A 13,888-nucleotide genomic window follows, 5' to 3' on the forward strand; every position below is an offset into this window, starting at 1 on the left:
AGAAGTGGATGATCTAAACTAATGTTGAGTATCATGGATTAAAAGAATATAGAATATTGACAACAGTTTAAGAAATTTTTTATTAGAAAAATAATTCACAAGTCATAAAGTCAGTGAAAAACACTGAACACTGAAAAGAAAAAAGACACATTGCTCTCATTTGCTACCAAAAAAGTAGGAGCAAAAATTCCCTCAGATTGCTTTTGTTATAAAAATTCTTCCACAATCTAGTTCTCAATTAATCAGAGTTTAGCTAACTGTAGTGTTCATCGTAGAAGAGTTATTCATCGTGATAGAAGTTATTGATGATTAGGAGAATTGTTCAGATCAGTTGTTCAGATTTGCATAAGTTAATGATTTAGGATTCATGAAGCATTTATTATCTGCAAGATTTCATTGAAAAATTAATTAATAACAAAACATATTAATTAATATAAATAATTACATCCGTGATCTGTAGTCCTCCCTTATCTACAGGAGATCTGTTCCAAGACCTGCAGTAGATGCCTGAAACTTCAGATAGTACCAACCCTATATATACTATGTTTTTTCCTATACAGACACACTTATCATAAAGTTAATTTATAAATTACACACAGTGAAAGGATATTCCAATTTCCAGCATTACTTCTTTTGCACTTTGGAGTATTATTAAGTAAAATAAAGGTTACTTGAACACAAACACTGAGACTACACTATAGTCTACCTCGTAACTGAGACAGGTACTAAGTGACTAGTGGGCAGGTGGTGTATATAGAGTGGACATGCTGGACAAAGGGATGACTTATGTCCTGGGCTAACCAGAGAGGAACGGTGCTGGATTTCATCATGCTCCTCTGAAGGGTGCTCAATTTAAAATTTATGATGTATTTATTTCTGAAATTTTCCATTTAATATTTCTGGACCATAATTGACAGTGGGTAACTGAAACCAAGAAAATGGAAACTACAGATAAAGTTGGGTGGGGTAGAGGGGAACTACTGTAGTTAAATGTGCTAATTGACTACTTATCTGTTGAATTGTTTCCAAGTGTTGTCATTCCTCATCGCAAAGTATTACCATAACTCTGTCTCCTCCAAAACTTAAACTGATACCAGTATCAGTGTCAGAATTGGGTAGCTACTTCTCGTGAGGCAGGTTAAGTTTTAAGTAACTGTCAATACAGCCTTCAGTCTAGAAATAAGTGTAATCCTAAAATGTGAAGAGTACTGGATGGGAAAGAGCAAGTAACAAGGAAACAGGTCAGATCTAAGAATTCTGGAGAAAGTCAGAGAGCAGGCTCATAACAGAGGTGAGATCATAAAGGTCAGAGCAGAATTGAAGGGTATTGATCCAAAACATGTAGGGATCTATGAGTCGGATAAGCTAGGCATTACTGAGGGACAATCTGGCTAAAAAGAAAAAGCTCAGACTATGACTAAGCAATGAAGTGACAAGCTAGTCCTAATATTAATGTAAGCATCTTAATATTAATGTAATGATTTTGAAACTAGTGTTTTCCATGTGTTTATCTCTGGGTCCAGATCTAGTGAAAGGCAGCCATTGGCTTTAACTAATCACCACAATGAAAATGAACAGGCATTTCCGATTAAGGGAGAGCAGTCTGGGAGGGAAATTTCTGACAAAGTTGTTTAACTATAAACAAAGACAGGAACAAAAAAACGTTGAATGACAAGGTGTGGTAGGGCAAGAAATGTCATTTTAATCTTCTGAGAATAGTAAAAGCAAGAAGGATTAAAAAGCCAACATTCTGCTCTTAATTAAATTCTCAGCATAACTGTGAACATCCATGCCCTCAACCAGGGAGTACAAATGCTCTACCCAGCCAGTATGCTCTGTGCAGATTGTCAAGTTCATCTTCTTTCTGTCAATATATTTACTGTATTTACATTCGATTTTCACATTCTCAAATCATCTTAAATACTAAATGATGACAAGTATAAGCAAACTGCCTTCTACATCATTAGTGGAAATTAAATATGTTTTAAATATGACTGCTCCTAATAAACTAGAATTCTTACTCAATATTATAAATATAATGACTCAGTCTAGTGGATTCAGCCCAATGTAATAAGAATCTGTTCTTATAAGCCTAACAATGGAAGACTAAGATTCAGATGCAAATGATTAGTAAGAAGGATATATCCCAAAATATATTGTACTAGACACTGTAATCACAGAATAACTTCCTTTGTAAATTCTTCCCCAGAATATTGATTATTTTATAAATAATACTTTCTTTTTCTCAAAAAATCATTTTTACCTCTATATCTGTTATATATTAGGGTGTTGGTGACATAGTGAATAAATTATTTTTATGAATTTTCAATACATAGTTCCTGTCCCACCTCTGTTTATCAGATATTGGGGAAAATCTAATAATCATTAAGATAATTTGGTTCTAGTTTGCAGGTGTACTGGAAAGAATTTATTTGCATGTTTTAAAATGGTTCCTGTTTCAACATTTTTTTTGTGTGTGTGTGTGTGTATATATATATATATATAATTGAAATATAGTCAGTTTACAATGTGTCAGTTTCTGGTGTAGAGCATAATGCTTCAGACATACATGAACAAATATATATATATATTCATTTTCATATTCTTTTTCACCATAAGTTACTATAAGATACTGAGTATAGTTCCCTGTGCTATATAGTATGAAATTGTTTATTTTATATATATTAGTATCTGCTTATCTCGAACCCCCAATTTACCCCTTTCCACCCTCTTTCCCCACTGATAACCATAAGTTTGTTTTCTATGCCTGTGAGTCTGTTTCTGTTCTATAAATAAGATCATTTGCCTTTTTTTTTTTTAAGATTCCACATATAAGTGATATCAAATGGTATTTTTCTTTCTCTTTCTGGCTTACTTCACTTAGTATGATGTTGCTGCAAATGGCATTATTCTATTCTTTTTTATGGCTGAGTAGTATTCCACTGTATAAATATACCACAACTTGTTTATGCAGTCATTTGTTGATGTACGTTTAAATGCTGGAAAGGGTATAGAGAAAAGGGAACCCTTCTACACTGTTGGGGGGAATGTAGTTTGGTGCAGCCATTATGGAAAATGGTATGGAGATTCCTCAAAAGACTAAACTTTGACTTACCATAAGATCCAACAATCCCACTCCTGGGCATATATCCAGAGGGAACCTTAATTCAAAAAGATACATGCACCCCAGTGTTCAGAGCAGCAGTATTTACAGTAGCCAAGACATGGAATCAACATGTTTTTTAAATGTACACATTGAAGATTTTTCTGTTTTTGTAAATAAAAGTTTGTGCATCAATTCTGGTTAAAGAAAGTTAAAAGAAAAACCTATTAATCTTTTGAAATATCAAGGGTTGCTTGTGCATTATTTTGGGGATGTAAATTAATATAGCCATTATGGAAAACAGTATGGAGTTTCCTTAACAAAGTTAAAAATAGAGATACCATAGATCCAGCAATCCCTCTTCTAAGTTTACATATGAAGGGAGTGAAATCAGTGTGTTAAAGTGATATTTGCACTCACATGTTCATTGCAGCTTTATTCACAATAGCCAAGGTGTAGAAACCACCTGTTTATCACTTGATGAATGAAGAATGTGTAACATGCATATACAGTGGGAAAATCTTTAGCCTTAAATAGTAGAAAATCCTGCCATTTACAACATAGATGAAACTGAAGGACATTAATCGAAGTAAAATAAGCCAGTTAGAGAAAAACAAATATAGCATGATCTCATTTATATGTGATCTAAAATATCTAAAAATGTTGAGCTAATGGTCACAAAGTGTAGAATGGTGGTTACCAGAGGCTAGGGGTAGGGAAAATAGGGAGATGCCAGTCAAAGGATACAAATTCTCAGTTAAAAGATTGGTAAGTTATAGGAATCTGATGCACAGCATGGTGACTATAGTTAATAATACTGTATTGTGTACTTGAAATTTACTGAAAGAATAGATCTTAAGTGTTGCCACCACACACACAGAAAAAGATAACTGTACAAGATAATAGATGTTATAATTAGCCTGATTGTGGTAGTCATTTTACAATGTATACATTATATCAAATCATCACATTGCACACCTTAAATATACACAATTTTTATTTGGCACTTATACCTCAACAAAACCAGGGGATAAAAAAATCTCATGGACTAGTCTCAGGGAATATCCCAGTGAAAGTAATTCCACCATAATATTGATCATCATGCTGAATATCATGGTTACTTTTCTAATTAGGCTGCCTGGTTGTGTCTTCCATCGTACCTTGAGCATTGATGAGAATTCCTCAGTAGCTTCATCCCCTTGCTAGAACCTACACTTGGCACAAATGTATCTTGGGAGAGCTCAGGTCTATTTGGTTGACTAGTAAGCTGGTATTTTCACACAATTTTAACCAGCCACACTACATGGAATGTAGAACTGATGATGGAATAGTAAATGGGTCAGACAGCCGTACCTTCTACTTCACTGTTATCTCTGAGTTTGGGGAAATTGCATAAACTGGAACAGTGCTTGCTCATAGTAAGCTCTCCATACATACTCCTTAATTTAATTAAATAATGAACAATCACTTAGTGTATTATAAACATTATCTCTTCTTACCCTTTCAGTACATTCTAGATAAAATAACAATAGCAAACATGGATTGTGATTCATCCTTACAAAAGAATTGTGTAGAATATAATATATAATTTTACCAATATTTTATGTAATTGTTAAGATTCACAGCACACAGTACAGTATTCTTATTTATGGAAGCAATAACTTTAAAGGAGCTTTAGAATAGAAGCTCTCAAAAGTACTATTAACCTAATAGACATATTTTTATTTGTTGTTTTTCCTATTTTTTTCCAATGATTAGCATGTGCATTTTTCACTTTATGATAAACATTTATGGAGCTAAAACCCAGACATGTTTCTGAATAGATAGAGAAATGAGATGAAGCGCTCACAAGAATAGGATGCAAAAGAGAAAAAAACAATTACATGTGGGTGAGTATATGGAAAGGAATGCAAAGGTACTGTGTGACACATGGGTACTATCTGACCTATGCAAGAAAAGAGCTTGGCAATGCTTCCCAGCCAAAAAACTGTTTGAGTTGAGTCTTGAATTGTGATCGTCAGGAAGCCAAGTAAACAAGATTTCAGAAAAATGAAGTAGAGAAATAAAGGATGCTCCAGAGGAATGGGCACATGATCTTGAATGGAAATGTATGAGAGCTCACAGTGTTTAGGCCTCTGTGGAAGATGAATGTTAGGGAATAGGGTGAGAGATCAGTTCCAAGAATAAAGCATTATGAAAACATTTTAGGTCATAATAAAGATCTTAAAGCATGATCCCAAGACCAGCTATATCAGCATCACTTAACAATTTGTTAGAGATGTGACTTGTCAAGTCCCACTCAAAACTGCTGAAGCAGAAACTGAGGTAGAGTCCTGGGAAACTTAGTTTTAACAAACCCTTCAGGTGATCCTGTGCACTTTAAAGTTTGAGAACCACTGCACTAGAACATTTGCTAATCGTCTGGCATTGCAAAGCCATGCACTTACAAAGGTGAGGGAGAAGCCTGGATAAGTACTTTAGAATACTCCATTGGCAGATTCATTGGAAGGAGACAGTAATGAAAGCAAGAAGATGAAATTCAAGAACATTTTGGCAGGTCAGGTGAGAACTGAGGAGGTTCTGAAATAACATACTAAATATGGTGATATAGAAGATGGAACAAATTTAAGAGAAATTTGAAGTGGAAAACTGGGATTTGACGAACAACAGCATATAGAAGCATAAGGTAAAGGGGTAAGTTTTGGTTGATTTCTAGTTTTCTAGCTTTGTGAACTAAGTAAACCAAACATATTATATATCCAGTTATTTAATATACTGCCAAGTATTATTGGTATGTATCATCAGTTTACAAGATCTTTCTTTAAATGCTTGATTATATTCTACCTAAATTTGTGCACATTCTTTTTTTTTTTTTTTTTTTGGTTTAAGCCAAATTCATCTACAAAAATTTAAGTGACAACTGAGTTTTCTATTTATAGGAACTTATATATAGTAAATTGTACTTACCAGCTGAAATACCTTGGAATGTGTTTTGTGGCAATAGAAAAGTATTAATATGCTACTAATTCCAAATACCGAGTAATCTACTGTTAACATGCTTTTAAAGTAACGATACTAATATGAGTTCTAAGCTTATTACAGAAAATGTCAATGAGAGTTAGGACTGGGCAATGCATTTTCTTTTCCTTTATTTTTTATTTCCAAGATAATAAATTCATTATTACTTCCCAACCCTTTAAACTCAATAATGTTATTTTTATCCTACGATGAAGCTTTATAAAGCTTGTTTTTATATCACTCCATCCAGAACGTTTAAATTATAGGAATCACTAACACTTTCACAAGAAGTGGAACCACACACTTGAGACATGGAAATGGAAAAGCGTAATAAAGGAAAGCTTGGTTTTCAACAGTGGAAAGAGAGTCACAGTTCAATGATAATACATATATCTAGTGACATCTTGCCGAGCACTGTTAAAGTGTCATATGCGTCATCTCATTTAAAATTCCAGTGGACTACCAATTAGGAGACAATATTATCTAAATTTTGCAGATGACAAAATTAGGATTTAAGTAACTTACTCAATTCATACAACTGATAAAATAAAAAAGACAGAATTTATATCCAGCTGTGTCTTCTTATGGGTCCTTAAGAACTATGCTTTACTACCATGTGAAAAAGAAGATAGGAAAGAAATGACTAGGAAGGTACATAAAGATCAAGGTAAATTCAGTGTAATAATGAAAACAAAGAAATAGAAATATCCCAAATGAAGATGAACTTATTCAGCTGTGTGTGTGTGTGTGTGTGTGTGTGTGTGTGTGTTATTTGGTGAAAATAACCAACTTCTAATTTTATTGTGAAAAACATAGATCATGGCATTGGAATATCTATTAAATACTGTACCGTAGGCTATTTTTCTTTCCATATATGAATGTGACAATATTTCTCTAGCTGAACACACAATGACAACATTGTTTATTGGAGGCAAAAAAATTACATCACAATACAAGCGAGCATAAACACAAAAAAGGAGAAAGAAGGGGAAAAACTAATAAAATATTAACAGATCATAAAATACAATTCAGCCTTCAAAAATAAAATGTAGAGAAGTCATAAATAGGAAAGGGGCTCAAAGAAGAAATATCAGTGAAACTCCCTCTTTTTTTTTGGTTTTTTCTCAGGCTGATTATATTTAAGAAAAATTTATCCTAGTGTCCACATCTCCCTACACACATACATAAAGTATCATTAAATTATATGTTAACTTTTCTCTATCTAATAACACTGTTTAGAAATAACACCATGGAAGGTCAAACTAAGTATTGGATCACTATTTTGAACAAAAATGTGTTTTTGGAGGTGCAAATATGATACGCTCATAATTGTATAAAATACTGTAGCTCATTGTGACCAATTTCTGCTGATCTGGTGCATGTTATTTTTAAAACGAAACAACATTTTGAACAAAAATAAGACAGCTAATTAAAATATCCTTAAATAATTATCCCATTATGGGCATCACTGCTTGAGATTGATAATAATTACAAAACACAAATTTGCATTTCAAAAAATATATTCTCTTAATTTAGTAAATTGATAAGAAAGTCATATTGTTTTAGTGATCTTTTGAATATATAAATATTCGCATATAATAGAGTTGCTCAATATGAAAGTTGCTGATACAGAGTTAAACTAAGTGTTCATAGCAATAAAAATCACGATTAGGTGAGGGGTAACAGGCAGCTTTCCTAAGAAATACTGTAGAATCCTGTTTAGGTTATTCTCTCTCCTATAGTAAGCAACCACCATGATCACAATTTATCCCAGCCTAAACTGGAAGTCTCCCACAGAACATTAATGCTTGCATTAATGTAGATTTTGCTAGCTAACATTTTTCTCTGTGACAGTTTCATATTCAAAATTGTATATGCATGGCCATCTAGGCATATAATTTTACGGTTATGGTTTAAAGTGTAATGACTCTGTAATTTTATACCTGGAAAAGTCATCAATGATTCTAATAACTTTAATAAATTGAATCATTAATATTAATTATTGAAAGATATGTAGAGTACATTGAGTTAGAACACCTGGGTTTAGAATTCTGTCAGCTTCATTAGAGATGATCTCATTTTCATTTGTTTTATCACCACTAATCTAAGAAGAAAATCAAATAAATCCTAATTATTTAAAAAAATATGATCGGTAGTATATTTGGAGGATGGTCATTTTGCCTGGAGCTGAAAATCTAAGGCATGCCCTTAACAAACTTAAAGAATATACAGAAAACTGATAAACTACATAAATCAAAAGTTAAGTGGATGGTAAATTATGTGTTGCAGATGTTAGCTCTAACTGAGTGTTTTTCTGGCTAAGTATGAATTCACTATGTGTAACTATGTATTTGTAAAAATAGTTTATTATGTCTCTATTCCCCATTAAAATATAAGACAATCATTTTACCTGTTTTAAAATCTTTCATCCTCAGAGACCAACAAAGGACCTGATACACTATAGTTATTCAATATTTATTAAATAAAATGAAATTAAAAATATAAATTTCATTGGACACACACTAAGTATTTTCAGTGTGTTATTTGGAAAATGTGATCCAATATTACAGATGAAAAAATTGAGCGTAGTGATATAAAACAATATTTTCAAGATCAAGTGGCTGAGTCTGTATTCAGTCAAAATTTTCTAAGTAAAATAATAGTAATAATACCATGATAATAACAGGGGCTAAAACATGTAATGCTTACTAAATGCTAGATTCTGTTCTAAGGTCTTATTTATATCAACTCACTTAATCCATCTAACATCCTTGAGATAGGGAGGATATAGGTCTTATTTTACCAGAGGGGAAAGTGAGGCCCAAAAGGGTGTTATGATAAGTAATCTCCACATAGTCTGCAGTTAGGGAGTGAGTTCAGCAGCTGGGATTGCAAAGTCTGTCTGGTCTGAGAGTCTTTCTTTTAGACACTTAAGCTTTACAGTTTTTCGGGATGACCATTTCTGTTTACGAAACAATTTTGTCCCTGTGTGAATCTAAATAATTATTGGATGTGGAGTAAATAAGTAAATACTCTAGAAATGCAAATTCATTTGTCCAGCAAACATTTATGAAGTTTAAACCGCACAATGGGACTGGGGTTAGCAGATAACAAAGATTACTGAAATTCACAGTCCGAAGGGAAATTCTTGTAATGTAGTTATTACAAGGTAATTGTTTGAAGTGGCACGGTAAAGTAAAATGAAGACTAGGCTATGAGAAAAAGTCCCTTGGGTTGTATCAGATACAATAACAATAGGTACTGCATGGTCATTTAGTTAATCTAAACCTCAGATTCTTGATCTGTTAAGTATGGTGTATAAACTTGATATGCTTGCTTCAATGATCTATTAGAATAGTTGATTGACTTAATTGTGGAAAGGGCTCTGCACAGCATAATGCTATGGAAATTTTCAGTCACCAGTGTTCAAAGAAATCTAGTCAAACAGGAATCCTCTAGCCTGGCAACTGATGATACTGTCTCTTCTGCTTTCTGTAACACATCAGAGAGTAAAAACATCTCCCACCTCTTCTTCACTTCTAAATCACGTGTTGGTGTTGGAAGAATTAAGTTCACATGGAACACTTCTGGCCTAGTTAATAACTGCACCAGGTTTTACTGTCTACATATCCTTGGCTGGGTTCTGGTAGGAGAAAAGGTTGCAAAGTGGGGAGATCATTAGGTCTGCAACTTCTTTTATTTCTCTTTTGGATGTTTTCATTCTGTGAACTATTTGTTCATTCTGCTTCTCTATATCCTTTTTATTTCTTAGCTTTGGTGTTTTTTGAACGTGAAATACACTCCAGTTTTTCTCCCCAAAGGTAAGAGTACATCAGAAAAATTTGACCTGAATTACTTATGTGTATTTTTATCCCTGCTTCATTTACTTAACTATTCATTGAGCATCGACTGTGTGCTCACCTCTTTGTTAGGTGTAGGTGGTGTAGATATGAGCAACTAATGGAACGTTGGTAATGAGACTGCCAATAAGCAAATAAGAAATGGTAGAATAATTTATTATGGTTGAGTCTTCCTGTGCGGGAAAAAGAGTAAGAGAGGCTTTACATAGAGGTGAAGCTTGAGCTTGATTTGGAAAAAGAATAACTGTTCTTCAATTAGAAGAAGTTTAGGGAGTAGAAATGATTATCTCTAGGTAGAGAGAACCATATGGAAGTTATAAAACGTTTTGGTGTGTTCAGAGCAAGTGGTTCAAAACAGAGAATAGAATAAGGGGAAAAGTAAGACTCAACCAGATAGTAAGCTAGAAATTAGGCTGGGTCAGGGGTCTTCTATGAAAACCCAAGGCATGGACAGCAGTACTCTCTTCTCTGTTTGCCTCTTTACTGTGCTTATCTGCTTATTCATTTGTGGCCTTCAAGTTTAAAAGTTGAGTGGAAATAGAAGAAAGTGATGCACTGTTTTTTTCCTGTCATCACTAAGAATCAATAATTATGACACAGGTAGTAAAAAAAAAAATGGTGATAACTGCTGGCAGCTATGTTTATTCTTTGACTAACATATTTCTGAACTTTTTCATATCTTTTTGCAATCTAATCTATATCATAAAATTAGCTTAAAAACAAAATAAAGCAGAATAGAAAAAAGTAGTGCCAAAGATCCTGAGTTGAGGTGTTCTGGATGCTGTTTCGATTGTACAGGATTGCGCTCAACAAGAAGGCACTGAGAGCGAAGCCATAGTGATACAGGGCCTGGGCAGTAGCAGGGAAAAAAAAAGGCTTACATTAAGAAGCCATTACATCAAACACTGCATTTCAGGGTGTTTGTATTTACCACTTCCACATGTGATTTCATTTCTCTCGTGATCCAAGCAGCAGGAACAGTGGAAAACACTAATCACTGTACAACTGTGAGCGTCAGGAAATTAACACTTTACAGCATTGTTATCTAATCTGTAGATTTTATTCGTATCTTCAGTTGTCTCAATAATGTCCTTGTTTTGCAAAAGAAAATCCAGAATTATGCATTGCATTCAGTTGTCAGACGTCCTTTAATCTGGCATACTTCCTGACTTTGTCTTTCTCTCTCTCTCTTTGGTTATTTGATGCTGTTATTTTTAAAGAGTTCAGAGTTCAGAGTTATTTTTTAAAATATCCCTCAGTTGGGGTTTGTGTGATGTTTTGTTACCTCACAATAAGTTTCTGTCTTTTGACAAATACTTCATAAGGATGTTGTGCATTGTATAGGAAGACACACATTGTGGATTTGTTTCATTACTGATGATAATTGTTAAAAAAGGAATTAAATAAGCCAACAAAATAATTTAGCATGGTAAAGCTATGGCTGATAAGTTTAAATTTTTCAGTTAATAAGACTAAATTTGGATTAATTTGTACTTTTCATGCACACATTAGAAAGAAGAGATAACTCATAGGCATTTGTACTTAAAATGTATTTACAACCATGAAGCAGCATTAGTATGAGGATGAACATTTCTTGAATAACCTCCAAATTCATTACCTGAAATGATATTTATTAAAGATACCACTAAGTTTTGACTAAATTCAATTACAATTGTATCACATAAACAGCCACACTGGCTCTGACAGCTTCCTATGCAATGCTTCACCAAAACACTAAACATATTTGGAAAAGACTGTAAGCTCATTGAGGGCAGATAATACACCTTATACACTGTTTTATCAAGACTTAGCTGATAAGTGTTTCTAAATAAATCTTGAACTCCTAATGTATCCCTTCTTCTCTCCTTCCCCGCCTGGTAACCATGTTTGTTTTCTATGTCTGTGAGTCTGTTTCTGTTTTGTAAATAAGTTTGTCATTTTTTTTTGTTTTTTAGATTCCACATGTAAGTGATATCATGTGGTATTTTTCTTTCTCTTTCTGGCGTGCTTAACTTAAAATGACCATCTCTAGGTCCATCCATGTTGCTGCAAATGGCATTATTTTATTATTTTTTATGGCTGAATAGTATTCCATTATATAAATATGCCACAACTTTATCCGTCATCTGTCAATGGACATTGATGTTGTTTCCATGTCTTGGCTATTGTAAATAGTGCTGCTGTGAATATTGGGGTACATGTATCTTTTTGAATTAAGGTTCCGTAGTCAAATTTTATTCCAAGTACATAGTTGGGTTTTTTTCCCTCAAAAACAAAACTCATCCTTGAAAATGTTATATCATGTTTGGGTTTAAGTTGCATTTTATTACTTTAATAATTTTGTAAAGGTTTGCAGCCTGTCAAAAGATATACTTTTGCTCAGTTGAGTACCTAATCCATGATCGTTGACTGTAATTCTATGTCTAGGTGCCCTTGCTTCTCAACCTCCAATACATTTAGATAATTTTGGCTGTGGTACAAAGGTAATAAAAATAAGGAAGCTGCAGACAGCAAAGCAGGATATAGGTCTTTTAAGCATATTATTTTTCCTTGCATACATAGTGCACCTTCAAATTAAACTGTTTAATTTAGATATTACTGAACTTTTGAAATGACTAGCTTTGACATATGCAATAATCTGTAAGCACTGAGCTTTGTTTTTTCAAACCCTGATATTTATGAGGCCAGAATCAACTCAACTATGGCCAATGTGAGACACTTAGAAAACTAGATGAAGTGGCTATTTATCGTTTTAATTAAATAATGGATATGACTTCATCATTACGTTTTGTAATTATAGTATTCTTGCTATCAAAATGAGTTTATAAAATGGAATATTAAAAAGGAACAAATGTCCCAGATTTGTATCATAGTTTTAATTTGATTTGAATCAAATCTTATAGAGAATTTTACAGCACTTGACGATATAATTCTAAAATGTTTCAAGTGATTCAAATAATGAAAGAGCTTAAGAAAACAAAATATTTTGAGAAGGACAAATAGTGAAAAAAGAATTGCTGTACCACATATATAAAAACATTGTAAAGCTTCAATTAAACAGTTCACTTTGTGAACTAATCCACATGTAGAAATACTTTTAAAGGAGCAAAATATTTGGTCTTTTGACACTGATAGCCTTTGGTTTTCAGTTCATTTAATATTTATTTATTGCAGGATAATAGGTCAATAAAAATATGTGAAAAAAAGGACTGTTCTAAAATTATGCTTAGAGTATATATAATAAAAAAACAGAACCCATAATTTATGAATCTATGGCATTTTAATTTTTTAAGTATATTAACTATATATGTGATATTTGCAATAATATATTCTTTATATTTATGTTTAAATCTTTGTGCATTACTGTATAGAGAGACATTAAGATATGTATAATTATAATTGAGATAGATACTTATTAATGCATATTGAATATATATATATAGAGAGAGAGCTGTCTTAATGAAGGAGCCTTCATCCATCTAATCAGTCTGTCTAAAAATCTACTTGTTATAATTTAAATCTTCTTTTTTCTTACTTTCAATATCCAGTCTGGCTAAGTTTTATTCTAAATATCCCTTAAATCTGCCCTTTTCCTCCTATCTACCAAATCATAATCCTAAACTTAATATTTTTACCTGGATGGATAACTCATTTTGGTAATTACATGTCCCAGACATTCAATATGCCCTTGCCATGTGGTAGCCTAATTGAACTGTTTTAAGTTCAGTGTCAATCTCCTGTTAACATTCTGCAATGACTCACCCCTATTGCTCTTTTTAAGATAAAGCCATTACAAGATCCCAACCAGCCCTGCTTAATCTAGCTCCTGCCTCCCTCTCTAGCTACGTGGCTTACTTATCTTATTCTCTCCCTCTCTGCTACACTAGCTTTCTTTCATATTCCCAAA

At 33.0% G+C, this 13,888-nt stretch overlaps 1 protein-coding gene across 3 annotated transcripts in view; it reads left to right on the plus strand.

Annotated features, from left to right (window-relative positions):
- Nucleotides 1-13,888, plus strand: part of LOC123616141 (alpha-1,3-mannosyl-glycoprotein 4-beta-N-acetylglucosaminyltransferase C) — a 588,644-nt gene that overhangs the window by 441,269 nt on the left and 133,487 nt on the right. Inside the window, exon 2 of one of the 3 annotated variants that reach the window (XM_074375321.1) lies at nucleotides 9,894-9,942. The exons of the other annotated variants lie outside the window; for them this stretch is intronic. The gene's annotated coding sequence lies outside the window, so the exon portion shown is untranslated. The remainder of the gene's footprint in view (nucleotides 1-9,893; nucleotides 9,943-13,888) is intronic. 3 annotated transcript variants of the gene reach the window in all.

The sequence above is a fragment of the Camelus bactrianus genome, chromosome 12, assembly GCF_048773025.1.
Source record: "Camelus bactrianus isolate YW-2024 breed Bactrian camel chromosome 12, ASM4877302v1, whole genome shotgun sequence".
In the NCBI taxonomy this organism is placed as follows: Eukaryota; Metazoa; Chordata; class Mammalia; order Artiodactyla; family Camelidae; genus Camelus; species Camelus bactrianus.